Genomic DNA, 18,237 nt, shown 5'->3' on the forward strand with positions numbered 1-18,237 from the left:
TATGCCGAACAAGATGTCATCAAAATTGTGTTATTTATAAATATTATAATGAAAATTTCATTTTCATATAACTGATATTGATTATTATATAATACATTCTATATAATTTACGCCTAATTTGCGTCCTCATGGGTAAACAGTCATGTTTTCGAAAAAATGTTTTATGCAAAAGTTGGTTATTTCTTTATAAGGAATATTTTTTACATTAAAATTTTTGTTATATCTCTAACGGTTTACAAGATGGGTTCCACAGACCCAGGAATCAATTGACGTATAATGATAATTTACGAACTTGACCTCACTTTTTCCGTCCTGAGTACGCTATAAAAATTTCATCTTAATATCTCTTTTCGTTTTTGAGTTATCGTGTTGGCAGACAGATGTGCAAACGGACAGACAGATATTATGTAACTGCAAATATTTAGGCCTTATTTATGGGTAATACGCACAGCTTGATTTCATATGATAGTTCTGCACATGAGTTGATCCTGAATATTACAACGGCTCATACAGGGGCCTTATATTTTGTAAGTGCGCATATTTGGGTCTTATATATTGGTATTGCGCACACTTTGATCCCATATAATTGTTCTGCTCATGGGATAATCTGGAATATAACAACTGCGCACACATTGACCTTAAATTTTGTAAGTGTGCATATTTGGGTCTTATATATTGGAAGTACATACAGATTAATCACAAATTATAGTTCGGCCCATGCATTTATCCTAAATCTTACAACTACGCATACGCTGAATTTATATTTTGTTACTGCGCGTATGTAGGCCTAATATATTGCTAGTGCACGCATGTGGATTACATGAAATATTACTGCGCATGGGTTGATTCTAAATATTACAACTTCGCAAATAGGGACCTTATATTTTGTAAATGGGGATATTTGGTCCTTAAATATTGAAAATGCGCATAAAGTAATCTCAAATTATAGTTCTGCGCATGCATTTTACCTGAATCTTAGAACTGCGCATTAGCTAAGTTAATATTTTGCTACTGCGCATATGTAGGCCTTATATATTGCTAGTGCGCACATGTGGATTAGATGTAATAGTACTGCGCATGGGTTGATCCTGAATATTACAACTGCGCATACAGGGACTTTATATTTTTAGTGCGCATATTTGGGTATTATATCCGGGAAGTACCCACAGATTAATCAATAATTATAGTTGTGCGCATGCATTTATCCTGATTCTTGCAACTGCGCATACGCTGAATTTATACTTTGTTACTGCGCACATGTAGGCCTTAAATATGGCTAGTACACGCATTTGGATTACATGAAATAGTACTGCGCATGGGTTGATTCTAAATATTACAACTGCGCAAACGGGAACCCTATATTTTGTAAATGGGCATATTTGGTTCTTAAATATTGAAAATGCGCATAAATTAATCACAAATGATTGTTCTGCGCATGCATTTTACCTGAATCTTAGAACTGCGCATTAGCTTAGTTAATATTTTGCTACTGCGCATATGTAGGCCTTATATATTGCTAGTGCGCACATGTGGATTTCATGTAATAGTACTGCGCATGGGTTGATCCTGAATATTACAACTGCGCATACAGGGACTTTATATTTTGTTAGTGCGCATATTTGGGTATTATATCCGGGAAGTGCCCACAGATTAATCAATAATTATAGTTGTGCGCATGCATTTATCCTGAATCTTGCAACTGCGCATACGCTAATTTTATATTTTGTTACTGCGCACATGTAGGCCTTAAAAATTGCTAGTGCGCACACGAGGATTACATGTAATAGTACTGCGCATGGGTTGACCCTCAATTCAAGCAAGTCTCTGTCGAATGTCCAAAATCGCATTTTTCTATAATTTAGAAGTCCCTTAGAATCGGTATAGCTAAATCATTTATAGATAAATCAATTATAGTGGAAGTGATGGAAAAATAATAACGCCACTAACCTTACCATGTTTTGTTATCAAATCTAAACGTGTATACAAAATTTCAACTCAATCGGTTGAAGATATCTGCTTTAAAATTGAGTAATAAGATTCCCCCCCACCCCCCATTTAACAAAATATGGCGGAAGCCACGAGAAAATTCGATCAAGTCAACCATAAAAATTCAATGTCATTCAAAGTCAGCGTGCTTACAAAATTTCAACGTAATCGATTGAGGGTGTCGGCTTCAAAATTGGGTTGCAAGATTATTTATTGTTGAACATAACAATACCATTGTTTTTAAGAAAATAAAATTCGTTGTCATTGCAACAATTAGTAGTAAACACTACAAGCCATTTAAGCAAAATGGTTTAAAACTTCTTGTAAAATTATATTTATACTTTTTTTAAATTTAAGGACAAAAATAGTTGGATTTTGCATTAACGAAAAAAACAGGACTGGTTATTTACTTTCTCGAGGGAAAATGATTGTTTTTTCGAAAAAATGTTTCAAACAAAAGTTGTTTATTTTTATGTAAGGAACATTTTTTACATGTAAACTTTTGTTCTATCTCTTACCGTTTTTCCGAAAATTGCAATTTAATTTTTTACTTTATTTGCTTTTCACGGGAAAACAATTACCTTTACAACAAAATTTTTCATACAGAATTGTTTAATTTTATGCAAGGAACATTTTTTGCATTTAAACTTTTGTTCTATCTCTTACAGTTTTCGCTATAAAAGCAAATTAAAATTTTCCTAATTAATGTAACAAAATAATTTTAATCTGTTTTCTACATGGTACTTTGAATTTCATAGGGTCTTAGTAATAAGATATATTTTATTTAATTTTTATAATATTTTAAGTTGGAAATATTGAAATACACAATTAATTTTTGAATATTTATTTAATATTTATTCAAATTTAATCAATATTTAATTAAAATTATATAAATAACAAATTTTTAAGCGTATTTAAGTTTTACCATACAAATTGTATAGGAAAAAAAACTAGCCTTCTGATTGGTTCATATTTTACCATGTATTTTAAATAGGGAAAAAATGCACTTTTAATTAGCGAAATTTCCCATTTCCCGTTAAAAATTTTGATATTTGGTATTTTTTCTGGGGTATGATTTTTCTCTAATTTATTTTAATGAAAACCGCATCTTTCTACCATTTCTCAGTTTTGCTGTGAATTTATGTCAGTCAGTAACAAAATTTCGGGGCGTGGCCGTTTTTTGACGCGTTATTGCTCGGAAACGATGAGAGCCGTGAACGTGAGCTTTGATTTACGGCGTCATAGGGTATATATCTACTTAAGTTGAAAAGCGCAACATTATAGCTCAAGTAGTTTCTGAGATATAAGGGTGTGAAAAAGGGCTATTTTACGTCCTGTATATATAGTCACAGCAAAAGCATACACATTTCACATATACAGCATACATTACACTTTCAATTTTCGGTTTTCCATTTTTTTTAAATTAATCTACGATTCGCACTGCTGTGCTATATGATAAAAAAAAAAAAAATAAATAAAAATATTTGGTAATGTATGTTATAAACAAAATAATTTGTTGTAAACAAATTATATAATATGTTATATTTATTAACAAATTTATTTACTCTTATATAAATAAAATTAGTGGCTTCCCAAAAAGGAAAGCCTGTTTAAATTTATCGGATGTATTAAATATTCTTTAATAAATTTACTAAATATTTTAAGTAAATTATTATATTTTCTTAACCTCCAAAACCATACAAAGTACGACCTTGTCGTTTTAATGCATATACAACATCCATAGCTGTAACTGTTTTACGTTTTGCGTGTTCAGTATATGTAACAGCATCCCGAATAACATTTTCAAGGAATACTTTAAGTACACCACGTGTTTCTTCATAAATTAAACCAGAGATACGTTTTACTCCACCTCGTCGTGCTAAACGACGAATTGCAGGTTTTGTAATACCTTGGATATTATCACGCAAAACTTTTCTATGACGTTTTGCACCCCCTTTTCCAAGACCCTTTCCACCTTTTCCTCTGCCAGTCATTTTAATAAAAAATTATTTACAATATTTTAACGAACGGATAACACGTGTGTTAACCTCACAAGTATTGTAATGTATGTGAGCGCCGGTACAATTGTGCCTTTTTATATAAAGCATTAAAGATTTTTTAAGCCACGCCTATACAATTTGATTAGTCCATACTCTGATAGCTATCCAATAGGATATGACAACAAAAATTTTGAAATTTCATATAAATATAAATACAACACATTTATTTCGCATTTAAACATTTGACTTTGTAGTATCAAATTGTCGAATATAATTTTTAAAATTGTGTGTTTTTTTGTAAAAACATTATTATTTGAAAATGGCTAGAACCAAGCAAACTGCACGTAAATCAACTGGTGGTAAAGCACCAAGAAAACAATTAGCAACGAAAGCTGCACGTAAAAGTGCACCAGCAACTGGTGGAGTAAAAAAACCACACAGATATCGTCCTGGTACAGTAGCTTTACGAGAAATTCGTCGTTATCAAAAAAGTACTGAATTGTTAATTCGTAAATTACCATTCCAACGTTTAGTACGTGAAATTGCACAAGATTTTAAAACCGATTTACGTTTCCAAAGTTCAGCTGTTATGGCATTACAAGAAGCTAGTGAAGCCTATTTAGTAGGTTTATTTGAAGATACCAATTTATGCGCAATTCATGCAAAGCGTGTTACAATTATGCCTAAGGATATACAATTGGCAAGACGTATTCGTGGAGAACGTGCATAAGCGTTTTAAATGACAATTTAAAAAAAAAAAAAACAAATAAGAAATATTTTCGGTCCTATATATAGGACCAACATATATTATTAAATAAGAGTATATTATTTTTATTAAAAAATATATATATATATATATATATATATAAATTATTGAAATAAAATTAAACATTATTAAAATTTTGTTATAATTATAAGCGATTGCTATTTCTAAAAATAAATAAATTTTATGAAATTTATATTATTTTATATTCATTTGAAATATTAAAAAAACTTCTCGCTTTAAAGTAACCATGATATGAGTTATAAATGCAATAAAATTTTATACAAAAAATAATATTTATTTGTTGACGAATAATATAAAAGGTTTACATTTCTAAATAACATATATTTATATATGGTGTGTAAAAAAAAAGAAAAGAAGAAAAATAATTTATATTTTTAATATAAAAAGGCAACCGCACACAGTGTTCCCAAGCGGTCACCCATCCAAGTACTGACTGTGCCCAATGTTGCTTAACTTCGGTGATCGGACGAGAACCGGTGTTTTCAACGTGGTATGGCTGTTGCCAGTAATAAATGAAAATTTTTACAAATATATATTTTTCATAAATATCATTAATATTAAAGTATATTATTAAAATTTTCAATGAAGTAATCAATTTAAATATATACTTATTTATTATACCATATATTTTAAATAAAAATGCAACCGCACACAGTATTCTCAAGTGGCCACCCATCCGTGGTACTGACTGTGGCAAATGTTTCTTAACTATTATTTTATAAAATATTTATACAAAAAATAATTTACTCTTATCAAATATTAATTTGTGGCCTGTATTAAGGCCTATGTTATTTTCATTTTTTAGCAAAAATAATGAAATATTTCAATATATTATTAAAGTAACAGATCATTTCTTTTTTGGTGCTGCTTTTTTAATTTTTGTAGGAGATGATTTGGCAACAGAAGCTTTCTTAGCTTTTGGTGCTTTCGGTTTACGAGCAGGGCTACTTTTGGCAGCGGATTTTGTACTTTTTGCTGGTTTTGCTTTAACTGGTGCTTTTTTTGATGCCGCTGATGATTTTGCAGTAACTTTTTTAGCAGCAGTTGATGATGATGGAGTCGCTTTTTTTGCTTTAGGCTTTTTGGCTGCCAATGATGTAGTTGTGGCTTTCTTTTCTTTTGGTGCCCGTTTACTTTTAGCACTCTTTGCTGAACCTTTTGCTCCACTTTCTTTTTTGGATACTTTTGATTTAGCTGAAGAATTAGATGAAGCGGAAGCAGCCAATTTGAATGAACCAGATGCACCTTTACCTTTAGTTTGTACCAAGGCTCCCTCAGTTACAGCAGCTTTTAAATATTTTTTAATAAATGGTGAAATTTTATCAGAATCCACTTTATAATTTGCAGCTAAATATTTTTTAATTGCTTGTAATGATGAACCACCACGTTCTTTTAAATTTTTAATTGCGTTAACAACCATTTCTGATGTACGTGGATGTGTTGGTTTTGAATGTTGTTTTGTACGTTTAGCACCAGAAGCTGTTGCTTTTTTTGTTGGTGTTGTAGAAGCAGCAGTAACCGCAGTTGCTGCAACAGCTGTAGAATTTTCTTCGGCCATATTTTTTTACTTTATAAAAATAATGTATTTATTATAAATATTTAAATGATAAAATATAATAATTCTATCAAATAAAAAATAAAGGTTTTCAATTATATCATTATTCACAATAATATAAGTCCCTATGTAAGTCAAAGTACCATGTAGAAAACACATAAAAATTAAATAGTATTTCTAATTTACTGTCGTAGTAAACATGATTTATTTTTTCAATTTCTATAATATATAAAATAATAAATTATAAATTTAATAATAATATTTATTTTATAAATTAAAATATATTTAATTTTTTTATTAACAATTATTAATAAACATAGTTTAATATTAATTATTTCAATCATACAAAACAATAATATTTTTAAGGTAAACTTAAAAAGTATATATTTTTATTTTTTATTTAATATCGATTTATTATAAATTATTAGTATATAAATAATTAAAAAATTTAATATATAAATATATATATTATAGTATAAGATTTCATTTTTAGAAAAACTTTTTTTGTCAATAATGAAAACGTATTATTATGAAATGTGTTAATCGAACATTGACAAAATATATTTCATTAGAAAATACTTTTATTTATGCATTAATATCAATAATTAACTATTAAATTAATTTTTTCATAATTATATAAAGAAATTTTATACTGATATAAGTATTTATATATTATAATATTTATTTTAAATATAAAAAAATTTATGACAAAATATATTATTAGAGTATTTGTTGAGATTAATATAAGATTATTTTAAATAAGAATTAATTTATATAATTATTAAAATATTATTAATTTTATGTTATGTAATTTTAATAAAAATAAATAATAATAATAATAAATATACAAATTTTTTAACAATTTAAATTTTATATGATCTAAATAATTTTGTTAAGTACGATATGAGAAATCATTGTAAGCTTCGTTAAGAAACTTTGTAATATAAAATAATAATAATAATATTAAATATATAAATAAATAAAATAAATTTGATATATATTTTTAGTTCATTCTGTGTATAAATCAAAGGATACCGAATAATTGGTAACGGATGCGATATATTATAGTATCGAGTATTAAAACATAATATATAAATTTATCTTGTTATTCAAATTTTTTGTTACTTAACTTATGTATTTAGAAAATTTATAATATTATTTATATAATTGACATAAAATCTTATAAATTGAAATTTTATTAATATGTATCAAAAGAAGAGAGTAACGTATTGATATAATATCAAAGGATACTGATTATTTAAATAACGAATACGTCATATATTGTTTGTGTAACGAAGTTCACTTGGCCATCTAGTTTAAAATAACATTTTCAATAGAAAGTTTATATGCTTTGTTTTTTTTTTTTCTTTAATTATTAAAAAAATAAATTGAAATTTAATTCAATCAAATTTTATAATAATTTTAAAAAAATTTTTCCTTTTAAAAAATATTTTGTGATGTTGTGATAATATGTATTAATACAAGTGCATCCTGATACTTTTATCTCTAGTAAAGGTATGAGTATCATGAACAGTTTTGTTATCTAATGATATTATTTTGATAATATTTTGTGTATATTCTTATAATATTTTGTCTAAATATCATCATAATACAATATTATTTTGATAATATTTTATGAATATTCTTATAATATGTTACCTAAATGTCATCATAATATGATGAATTATTTCCATAATAACATATAAAAAAAGAAAAAAAAAAAAAGAATCATTAATTTATAATTATTTAAATTGATTCTTTAAAAAAATATTATAATATATTATTTATAAAAATAATTTTTACTCTTATTTTAAATAAATTTGTGGCCTTTTATTAAAAGGCCTATGATCGATGTATTATTATTATAAAAATTAATGCAATGTTTTTAATTTATGCTTTCTTTTCAGTTTTCTTTGGTAATAACACTGCTTGAATGTTTGGTAATACACCACCTTGAGCAATTGTTACACCAGATAATAATTTATTTAATTCTTCATCATTACGAATTGCCAATTGTAAATGACGTGGAATGATACGTGTTTTTTTGTTATCACGGGCAGCATTACCAGCTAACTCGAGAACTTCTGCAGCCAAATATTCCATAACAGCAGCCAAATATACTGGGGCACCAGCACCTACTCGTTCAGCATAATTTCCTTTTCGTAATAATCTGTGAATTCTTCCAACAGGAAATTGTAATCCTGCTCGGCTTGATCTTGACTTTGCCTTTCCCTTTACTTTACCACCTTTACCTCGTCCAGACATAGCGAATAAATTTATTTAATTAATATTTTTTTTTGTAAATATAATCACACAGATGTGTACGTTACGGGGATTGTAACATAAATGTTTAAAATGTTATTTGGGTATTTTAATTTATAATATTTATAAAATATAAAACTTTAAAAATAAACCAATCACCTTATAGTATTATTTTTAGCCAATCAGAGAGTAGTATTCATTTTTATTGTTATATCCATCTTCGCGTATATAATACGCTAGTTGTATACACGACACGCTCATACATATACTGACTGGTGTTCTGTAACTATCTGTGTATATTAATTGTTTGTAACAATGCCACCAAAAACAAGTGGAAAAGCAGCAAAAAAAGCTGGCAAAGCTCAAAAAAATATATCAAAGAGTGATAAGAAAAAGAAGAGGAAGCGCAAGGAATCATATGCAATTTACATTTACAAAGTATTAAAACAAGTGCATCCTGATACTGGTATCTCTAGTAAAGCTATGAGTATCATGAACAGTTTTGTTAATGATATTTTTGAACGTATTGCTGCTGAAGCATCACGTTTAGCACATTATAATAAACGTTCAACAATCACAAGTCGGGAAATTCAAACCGCAGTTCGATTATTATTACCTGGTGAATTGGCAAAGCACGCTGTTAGTGAAGGTACTAAAGCTGTTACAAAATATACAAGTTCAAAATAAATAAATCGAAAATATTATTTAATTGATAACATAAAAATACATCAACATATAAAAACGGCTCTCTTTTTAAGAGAGCCATCAAATTTTTTAAATAAGAGTAAATTATTTTTATATATACAAAAAAATAAAATAAACAATTATTAATATCATATTTAATATAAAATTTTATATATTAATAGCTTGAATATATCTATTATTAGTATATCAATATTATTAATTTTAAATATAATAAAGGATATCGCGGAATATATATCGTAAATCAGTGTAATGCAAATGCATTACATTACCTTTATTATTTTCATTTTACATTTACTACTTGTTTATGTACGCTTATAATTATTAGAAAAATATTTTTAATAATTTTAAAAAATAAATGAAATAATAAAAATTTAATAATAAATTATTTATTGAAAGTATAAAAAATGGTATAGCAAAATCTTTATTTTCTTTGATTAAGGCGAAATGTTTTATTAGTTATAAATTCGATAATCTCCTATCGATACTTGTTACTCTTAACTTGTATATATAAAAAATATAATAGTATATTAATTTATAATAAAATTTTTTCAAAAATTCAATAAGTTATTGTAAAATAAAATAGATAATATACAAATTATAATTTATTATTGCAGATATATTACAATAAAAAAAAAAAAAATAAATAAAAATATTTGGTAATGTATGTTATAAACAAAATAATTTGTTGTAAACAAATTATATAATATGTTATATTTATTAACAAATTTATTTACTCTTATATAAATAAAATTAGTGGCTTCCCAAAAAGGAAAGCCTGTTTAAATTTATCGGATGTATTAAATATTCTTTAATAAATTTACTAAATATTTTAAGTAAATTATTATATTTTCTTAACCTCCAAAACCATACAAAGTACGACCTTGTCGTTTTAATGCATATACAACATCCATAGCTGTAACTGTTTTACGTTTTGCGTGTTCAGTATATGTAACAGCATCCCGAATAACATTTTCAAGGAATACTTTAAGTACACCACGTGTTTCTTCATAAATTAAACCAGAGATACGTTTTACTCCACCTCGTCGTGCTAAACGACGAATTGCAGGTTTTGTAATACCTTGGATATTATCACGCAAAACTTTTCTATGACGTTTTGCACCCCCTTTTCCAAGACCCTTTCCACCTTTTCCTCTGCCAGTCATTTTAATAAAAAATTATTTACAATATTTTAACGAACGGATAACACGTGTGTTAACCTCACAAGTATTGTAATGTATGTGAGCGCCGGTACAATTGTGCCTTTTTATATAAAGCATTAAAGATTTTTTAAGCCACGCCTATACAATTTGATTAGTCCATACTCTGATAGCTATCCAATAGGATATGACAACAAAAATTTTGAAATTTCATATAAATATAAATACAACACATTTATTTCGCATTTAAACATTTGACTTTGTAGTATCAAATTGTCGAATATAATTTTTAAAATTGTGTGTTTTTTTGTAAAAACATTATTATTTGAAAATGGCTAGAACCAAGCAAACTGCACGTAAATCAACTGGTGGTAAAGCACCAAGAAAACAATTAGCAACGAAAGCTGCACGTAAAAGTGCACCAGCAACTGGTGGAGTAAAAAAACCACACAGATATCGTCCTGGTACAGTAGCTTTACGAGAAATTCGTCGTTATCAAAAAAGTACTGAATTGTTAATTCGTAAATTACCATTCCAACGTTTAGTACGTGAAATTGCACAAGATTTTAAAACCGATTTACGTTTCCAAAGTTCAGCTGTTATGGCATTACAAGAAGCTAGTGAAGCCTATTTAGTAGGTTTATTTGAAGATACCAATTTATGCGCAATTCATGCAAAGCGTGTTACAATTATGCCTAAGGATATACAATTGGCAAGACGTATTCGTGGAGAACGTGCATAAGCGTTTTAAATGACAATTTAAAAAAAAAAAAAACAAATAAGAAATATTTTCGGTCCTATATATAGGACCAACATATATTATTAAATAAGAGTATATTATTTTTATTAAAAAATATATATATATATATATATATATATAAATTATTGAAATAAAATTAAACATTATTAAAATTTTGTTATAATTATAAGCGATTGCTATTTCTAAAAATAAATAAATTTCATAAAATTTATATTATTTTATATTCATTTGAAATATTAAAAAAACTTCTCGCTTTAAAGTAACCATGATATGAGTTATAAATGCAATAAAATTTTATACAAAAAATAATATTTATTTGTTGACGAATAATATAAAAGGTTTACATTTCTAAATAACATATATTTATATATGGTGTGTAAAAAAAAAGAAAAGAAGAAAAATAATTTATATTTTTAATATAAAAAGGCAACCGCACACAGTGTTCCCAAGCGGTCACCCATCCAAGTACTGACTGTGCCCAATGTTGCTTAACTTCGGTGATCGGACGAGAACCGGTGTTTTCAACGTGGTATGGCTGTTGCCAGTAATAAATGAAAATTTTTACAAATATATATTTTTCATAAATATCATTAATATTAAAGTATATTATTAAAATTTTCAATGAAGTAATCAATTTAAATATATACTTATTTATTATACCATATATTTTAAATAAAAATGCAACCGCACACAGTATTCTCAAGTGGCCACCCATCCGTGGTACTGACTGTGGCAAATGTTTCTTAACTATTATTTTATAAAATATTTATACAAAAAATAATTTACTCTTATCAAATATTAATTTGTGGCCTGTATTAAGGCCTATGTTATTTTCATTTTTTAGCAAAAATAATGAAATATTTCAATATATTATTAAAGTAACAGATCATTTCTTTTTTGGTGCTGCTTTTTTAATTTTTGTAGGAGATGATTTGGCAACAGAAGCTTTCTTAGCTTTTGGTGCTTTCGGTTTACGAGCAGGGCTACTTTTGGCAGCGGATTTTGTACTTTTTGCTGGTTTTGCTTTAACTGGTGCTTTTTTTGATGCCGCTGATGATTTTGCAGTAACTTTTTTAGCAGCAGTTGATGATGATGGAGTCGCTTTTTTTGCTTTAGGCTTTTTGGCTGCCAATGATGTAGTTGTGGCTTTCTTTTCTTTTGGTGCCCGTTTACTTTTAGCACTCTTTGCTGAACCTTTTGCTCCACTTTCTTTTTTGGATACTTTTGATTTAGCTGAAGAATTAGATGAAGCGGAAGCAGCCAATTTGAATGAACCAGATGCACCTTTACCTTTAGTTTGTACCAAGGCTCCCTCAGTTACAGCAGCTTTTAAATATTTTTTAATAAATGGTGAAATTTTATCAGAATCCACTTTATAATTTGCAGCTAAATATTTTTTAATTGCTTGTAATGATGAACCACCACGTTCTTTTAAATTTTTAATTGCGTTAACAACCATTTCTGATGTACGTGGATGTGTTGGTTTTGAATGTTGTTTTGTACGTTTAGCACCAGAAGCTGTTGCTTTTTTTGTTGGTGTTGTAGAAGCAGCAGTAACCGCAGTTGCTGCAACAGCTGTAGAATTTTCTTCGGCCATATTTTTTTACTTTATAAAAATAATGTATTTATTATAAATATTTAAATGATAAAATATAATAATTCTATCAAATAAAAAATAAAGGTTTTCAATTATATCATTATTCACAATAATATAAGTCCCTATGTAAGTCAAAGTACCATGTAGAAAACACATAAAAATTAAATAGTATTTCTAATTTACTGTCGTAGTAAACATGATTTATTTTTTCAATTTCTATAATATATAAAATAATAAATTATAAATTTAATAATAATATTTATTTTATAAATTAAAATATATTTAATTTTTTTATTAACAATTATTAATAAACATAGTTTAATATTAATTATTTCAATCATACAAAACAATAATATTTTTAAGGTAAACTTAAAAAGTATATATTTTTATTTTTTATTTAATATCGATTTATTATAAATTATTAGTATATAAATAATTAAAAAATTTAATATATAAATATATATATTATAGTATAAGATTTCATTTTTAGAAAAACTTTTTTTGTCAATAATGAAAACGTATTATTATGAAATGTGTTAATCGAACATTGACAAAATATATTTCATTAGAAAATACTTTTATTTATGCATTAATATCAATAATTAACTATTAAATTAATTTTTTCATAATTATATAAAGAAATTTTATACTGATATAAGTATTTATATATTATAATATTTATTTTAAATATAAAAAAATTTATGACAAAATATATTATTAGAGTATTTGTTGAGATTAATATAAGATTATTTTAAATAAGAATTAATTTATATAATTATTAAAATATTATTAATTTTATGTTATGTAATTTTAATAAAAATAAATAATAATAATAATAAATATACAAATTTTTTAACAATTTAAATTTTATATGATCTAAATAATTTTGTTAAGTACGATATGAGAAATCATTGTAAGCTTCGTTAAGAAACTTTGTAATATAAAATAATAATAATAATATTAAATATATAAATAAATAAAATAAATTTGATATATATTTTTAGTTCATTCTGTGTATAAATCAAAGGATACCGAATAATTGGTAACGGATGCGATATATTATAGTATCGAGTATTAAAACATAATATATAAATTTATCTTGTTATTCAAATTTTTTGTTACTTAACTTATGTATTTAGAAAATTTATAATATTATTTATATAATTGACATAAAATCTTATAAATTGAAATTTTATTAATATGTATCAAAAGAAGAGAGTAACGTATTGATATAATATCAAAGGATACTGATTATTTAAATAACGAATACGTCATATATTGTTTGTGTAACGAAGTTCACTTGGCCATCTAGTTTAAAATAACATTTTCAATAGAAAGTTTATATGCTTTGTTTTTTTTTTTTCTTTAATTATTAAAAAAATAAATTGAAATTTAATTCAATCAAATTTTATAATAATTTTAAAAAAATTTTTCCTTTTAAAAAATATTTTGTGATGTTGTGATAATATGTATTAATACAAGTGCATCCTGATACTTTTATCTCTAGTAAAGGTATGAGTATCATGAACAGTTTTGTTATCTAATGATATTATTTTGATAATATTTTGTGTATATTCTTATAATATTTTGTCTAAATATCATCATAATACAATATTATTTTGATAATATTTTATGAATATTCTTATAATATGTTACCTAAATGTCATCATAATATGATGAATTATTTCCATAATAACATAAAAAAAAAGAAAAAAAAAAAAAGAATCATTAATTTATAATTATTTAAATTGATTCTTTAAAAAAATATTATAATATATTATTTATAAAAATAATTTTTACTCTTATTTTAAATAAATTTGTGGCCTTTTAATAAAAGGCCTATGATCGATGTATTATTATTATAAAAATTAATGCAATGTTTTTAATTTATGCTTTCTTTTCAGTTTTCTTTGGTAATAACACTGCTTGAATGTTTGGTAATACACCACCTTGAGCAATTGTTACACCAGATAATAATTTATTTAATTCTTCATCATTACGAATTGCCAATTGTAAATGACGTGGAATGATACGTGTTTTTTTGTTATCACGGGCAGCATTACCAGCTAACTCGAGAACTTCTGCAGCCAAATATTCCATAACAGCAGCCAAATATACTGGGGCACCAGCACCTACTCGTTCAGCATAATTTCCTTTTCGTAATAATCTGTGAATTCTTCCAACAGGAAATTGTAATCCTGCTCGGCTTGATCTTGACTTTGCCTTTCCCTTTACTTTACCACCTTTACCTCGTCCAGACATAGCGAATAAATTTATTTAATTAATATTTTTTTTTGTAAATATAATCACACAGATGTGTACGTTACGGGGATTGTAACATAAATGTTTAAAATGTTATTTGGGTATTTTAATTTATAATATTTATAAAATATAAAACTTTAAAAATAAACCAATCACCTTATAGTATTATTTTTAGCCAATCAGAGAGTAGTATTCATTTTTATTGTTATATCCATCTTCGCGTATATAATACGCTAGTTGTATACACGACACGCTCATACATATACTGACTGGTGTTCTGTAACTATCTGTGTATATTAATTGTTTGTAACAATGCCACCAAAAACAAGTGGAAAAGCAGCAAAAAAAGCTGGCAAAGCTCAAAAAAATATATCAAAGAGTGATAAGAAAAAGAAGAGGAAGCGCAAGGAATCATATGCAATTTACATTTACAAAGTATTAAAACAAGTGCATCCTGATACTGGTATCTCTAGTAAAGCTATGAGTATCATGAACAGTTTTGTTAATGATATTTTTGAACGTATTGCTGCTGAAGCATCACGTTTAGCACATTATAATAAACGTTCAACAATCACAAGTCGGGAAATTCAAACCGCAGTTCGATTATTATTACCTGGTGAATTGGCAAAGCACGCTGTTAGTGAAGGTACTAAAGCTGTTACAAAATATACAAGTTCAAAATAAATAAATCGAAAATATTATTTAATTGATAACATAAAAATACATCAACATATAAAAACGGCTCTCTTTTTAAGAGAGCCATCAAATTTTTTAAATAAGAGTAAATTATTTTTATATATACAAAAAAATAAAATAAACAATTATTAATATCATATTTAATATAAAATTTTATATATTAATAGCTTGAATATATCTATTATTAGTATATCAATATTATTAATTTTAAATATAATAAAGGATATCGCGGAATATATATCGTAAATCAGTGTAATGCAAATGCATTACATTACCTTTATTATTTTCATTTTACATTTACTACTTGTTTATGTACGCTTATAATTATTAGAAAAATATTTTTAATAATTTTAAAAAATAAATGAAATAATAAAAATTTAATAATAAATTATTTATTGAAAGTATAAAAAATGGTATAGCAAAATCTTTATTTTCTTTGATTAAGGCGAAATGTTTTATTAGTTATAAATTCGATAATCTCCTATCGATACTTGTTACTCTTAACTTGTATATATAAAAAATATAATAGTATATTAATTTATAATAAAATTTTTTCAAAAATTCAATAAGTTATTGTAAAATAAAATAGATAATATACAAATTATAATTTATTATTGCAGATATATTACAATAAAAAAAAAAAAAATAAATAAAAATATTTGGTAATGTATGTTATAAACAAAATAATTTGTTGTAAACAAATTATATAATATGTTATATTTATTAACAAATTTATTTACTCTTATATAAATAAAATTAGTGGCTTCCCAAAAAGGAAAGCCTGTTTAAATTTATCGGATGTATTAAATATTCTTTAATAAATTTACTAAATATTTTAAGTAAATTATTATATTTTCTTAACCTCCAAAACCATACAAAGTACGACCTTGTCGTTTTAATGCATATACAACATCCATAGCTGTAACTGTTTTACGTTTTGCGTGTTCAGTATATGTAACAGCATCCCGAATAACATTTTCAAGGAATACTTTAAGTACACCACGTGTTTCTTCATAAATTAAACCAGAGATACGTTTTACTCCACCTCGTCGTGCTAAACGACGAATTGCAGGTTTTGTAATACCTTGGATATTATCACGCAAAACTTTTCTATGACGTTTTGCACCCCCTTTTCCAAGACCCTTTCCACCTTTTCCTCTGCCAGTCATTTTAATAAAAAATTATTTACAATATTTTAACGAACGGATAACACGTGTGTTAACCTCACAAGTATTGTAATGTATGTGAGCGCCGGTACAATTGTGCCTTTTTATATAAAGCATTAAAGATTTTTTAAGCCACGCCTATACAATTTGATTAGTCCATACTCTGATAGCTATCCAATAGGATATGACAACAAAAATTTTGAAATTTCATATAAATATAAATACAACACATTTATTTCGCATTTAAACATTTGACTTTGTAGTATCAAATTGTCGAATATAATTTTTAAAATTGTGTGTTTTTTTGTAAAAACATTATTATTTGAAAATGGCTAGAACCAAGCAAACTGCACGTAAATCAACTGGTGGTAAAGCACCAAGAAAACAATTAGCAACGAAAGCTGCACGTAAAAGTGCACCAGCAACTGGTGGAGTAAAAAAACCACACAGATATCGTCCTGGTACAGTAGCTTTACGAGAAATTCGTCGTTATCAAAAAAGTACTGAATTGTTAATTCGTAAATTACCATTCCAACGTTTAGTACGTGAAATTGCACAAGATTTTAAAACCGATTTACGTTTCCAAAGTTCAGCTGTTATGGCATTACAAGAAGCTAGTGAAGCCTATTTAGTAGGTTTATTTGAAGATACCAATTTATGCGCAATTCATGCAAAGCGTGTTACAATTATGCCTAAGGATATACAATTGGCAAGACGTATTCGTGGAGAACGTGCATAAGCGTTTTAAATGACAATTTAAAAAAAAAAAAAACAAATAAGAAATATTTTCGGTCCTATATATAGGACCAACATATATTATTAAATAAGAGTATATTATTTTTATTAAAAAATATATATATATATATATATATATATATAAATTATTGAAATAAAATTAAACATTATTAAAATTTTGTTATAATTATAAGCGATTGCTATTTCTAAAAATAAATAAATTTCATAAAATTTATATTATTTTATATTCATTTGAAATATTAAAAAAACTTCTCGCTTTAAAGTAACCATGATATGAGTTATAAATGCAATAAAATTTTATACAAAAAATAATATTTATTTGTTGACGAATAATATAAAAGGTTTACATTTCTAAATAACATATATTTATATATGGTGTGTAAAAAAAAAGAAAAGAAGAAAAATAATTTATATTTTTAATATAAAAAGGCAACCGCACACAGTGTTCCCAAGCGGTCACCCATCCAAGTACTGACTGTGCCCAATGTTGCTTAACTTCGGTGATCGGACGAGAACCGGTGTTTTCAACGTGGTATGGCTGTTGCCAC

The 18,237-nt window shown here is 26.0% G+C and overlaps 3 non-coding genes across 3 annotated transcripts; all 3 read right to left on the bottom strand.

Moving 5' to 3' along the window:
- Positions 1-5,158: 5,158 nt before the first annotated feature.
- Positions 5,159-5,277, bottom strand: LOC123304620. Its single transcript, XR_006536622.1, has one exon. It is a non-coding gene; the product is annotated as a 5S ribosomal RNA (ribosomal RNA).
- Positions 5,278-11,636: 6,359 nt separating this feature from the next.
- On the bottom strand, positions 11,637-11,755 carry LOC123304621. Its single transcript, XR_006536623.1, has one exon. It is a non-coding gene; the product is annotated as a 5S ribosomal RNA (ribosomal RNA).
- Positions 11,756-18,116: 6,361 nt separating this feature from the next.
- Positions 18,117-18,235, bottom strand: LOC123304622. The gene has a single exon (XR_006536624.1). It is a non-coding gene; the product is annotated as a 5S ribosomal RNA (ribosomal RNA).
- Positions 18,236-18,237: the final 2 nt, after the last annotated feature.

This window comes from Chrysoperla carnea (assembly GCF_905475395.1).
Source record: "Chrysoperla carnea chromosome X unlocalized genomic scaffold, inChrCarn1.1 SUPER_X_unloc_71, whole genome shotgun sequence".
Lineage (NCBI taxonomy): Eukaryota > Metazoa > Arthropoda > Insecta > Neuroptera > Chrysopidae > Chrysoperla > Chrysoperla carnea.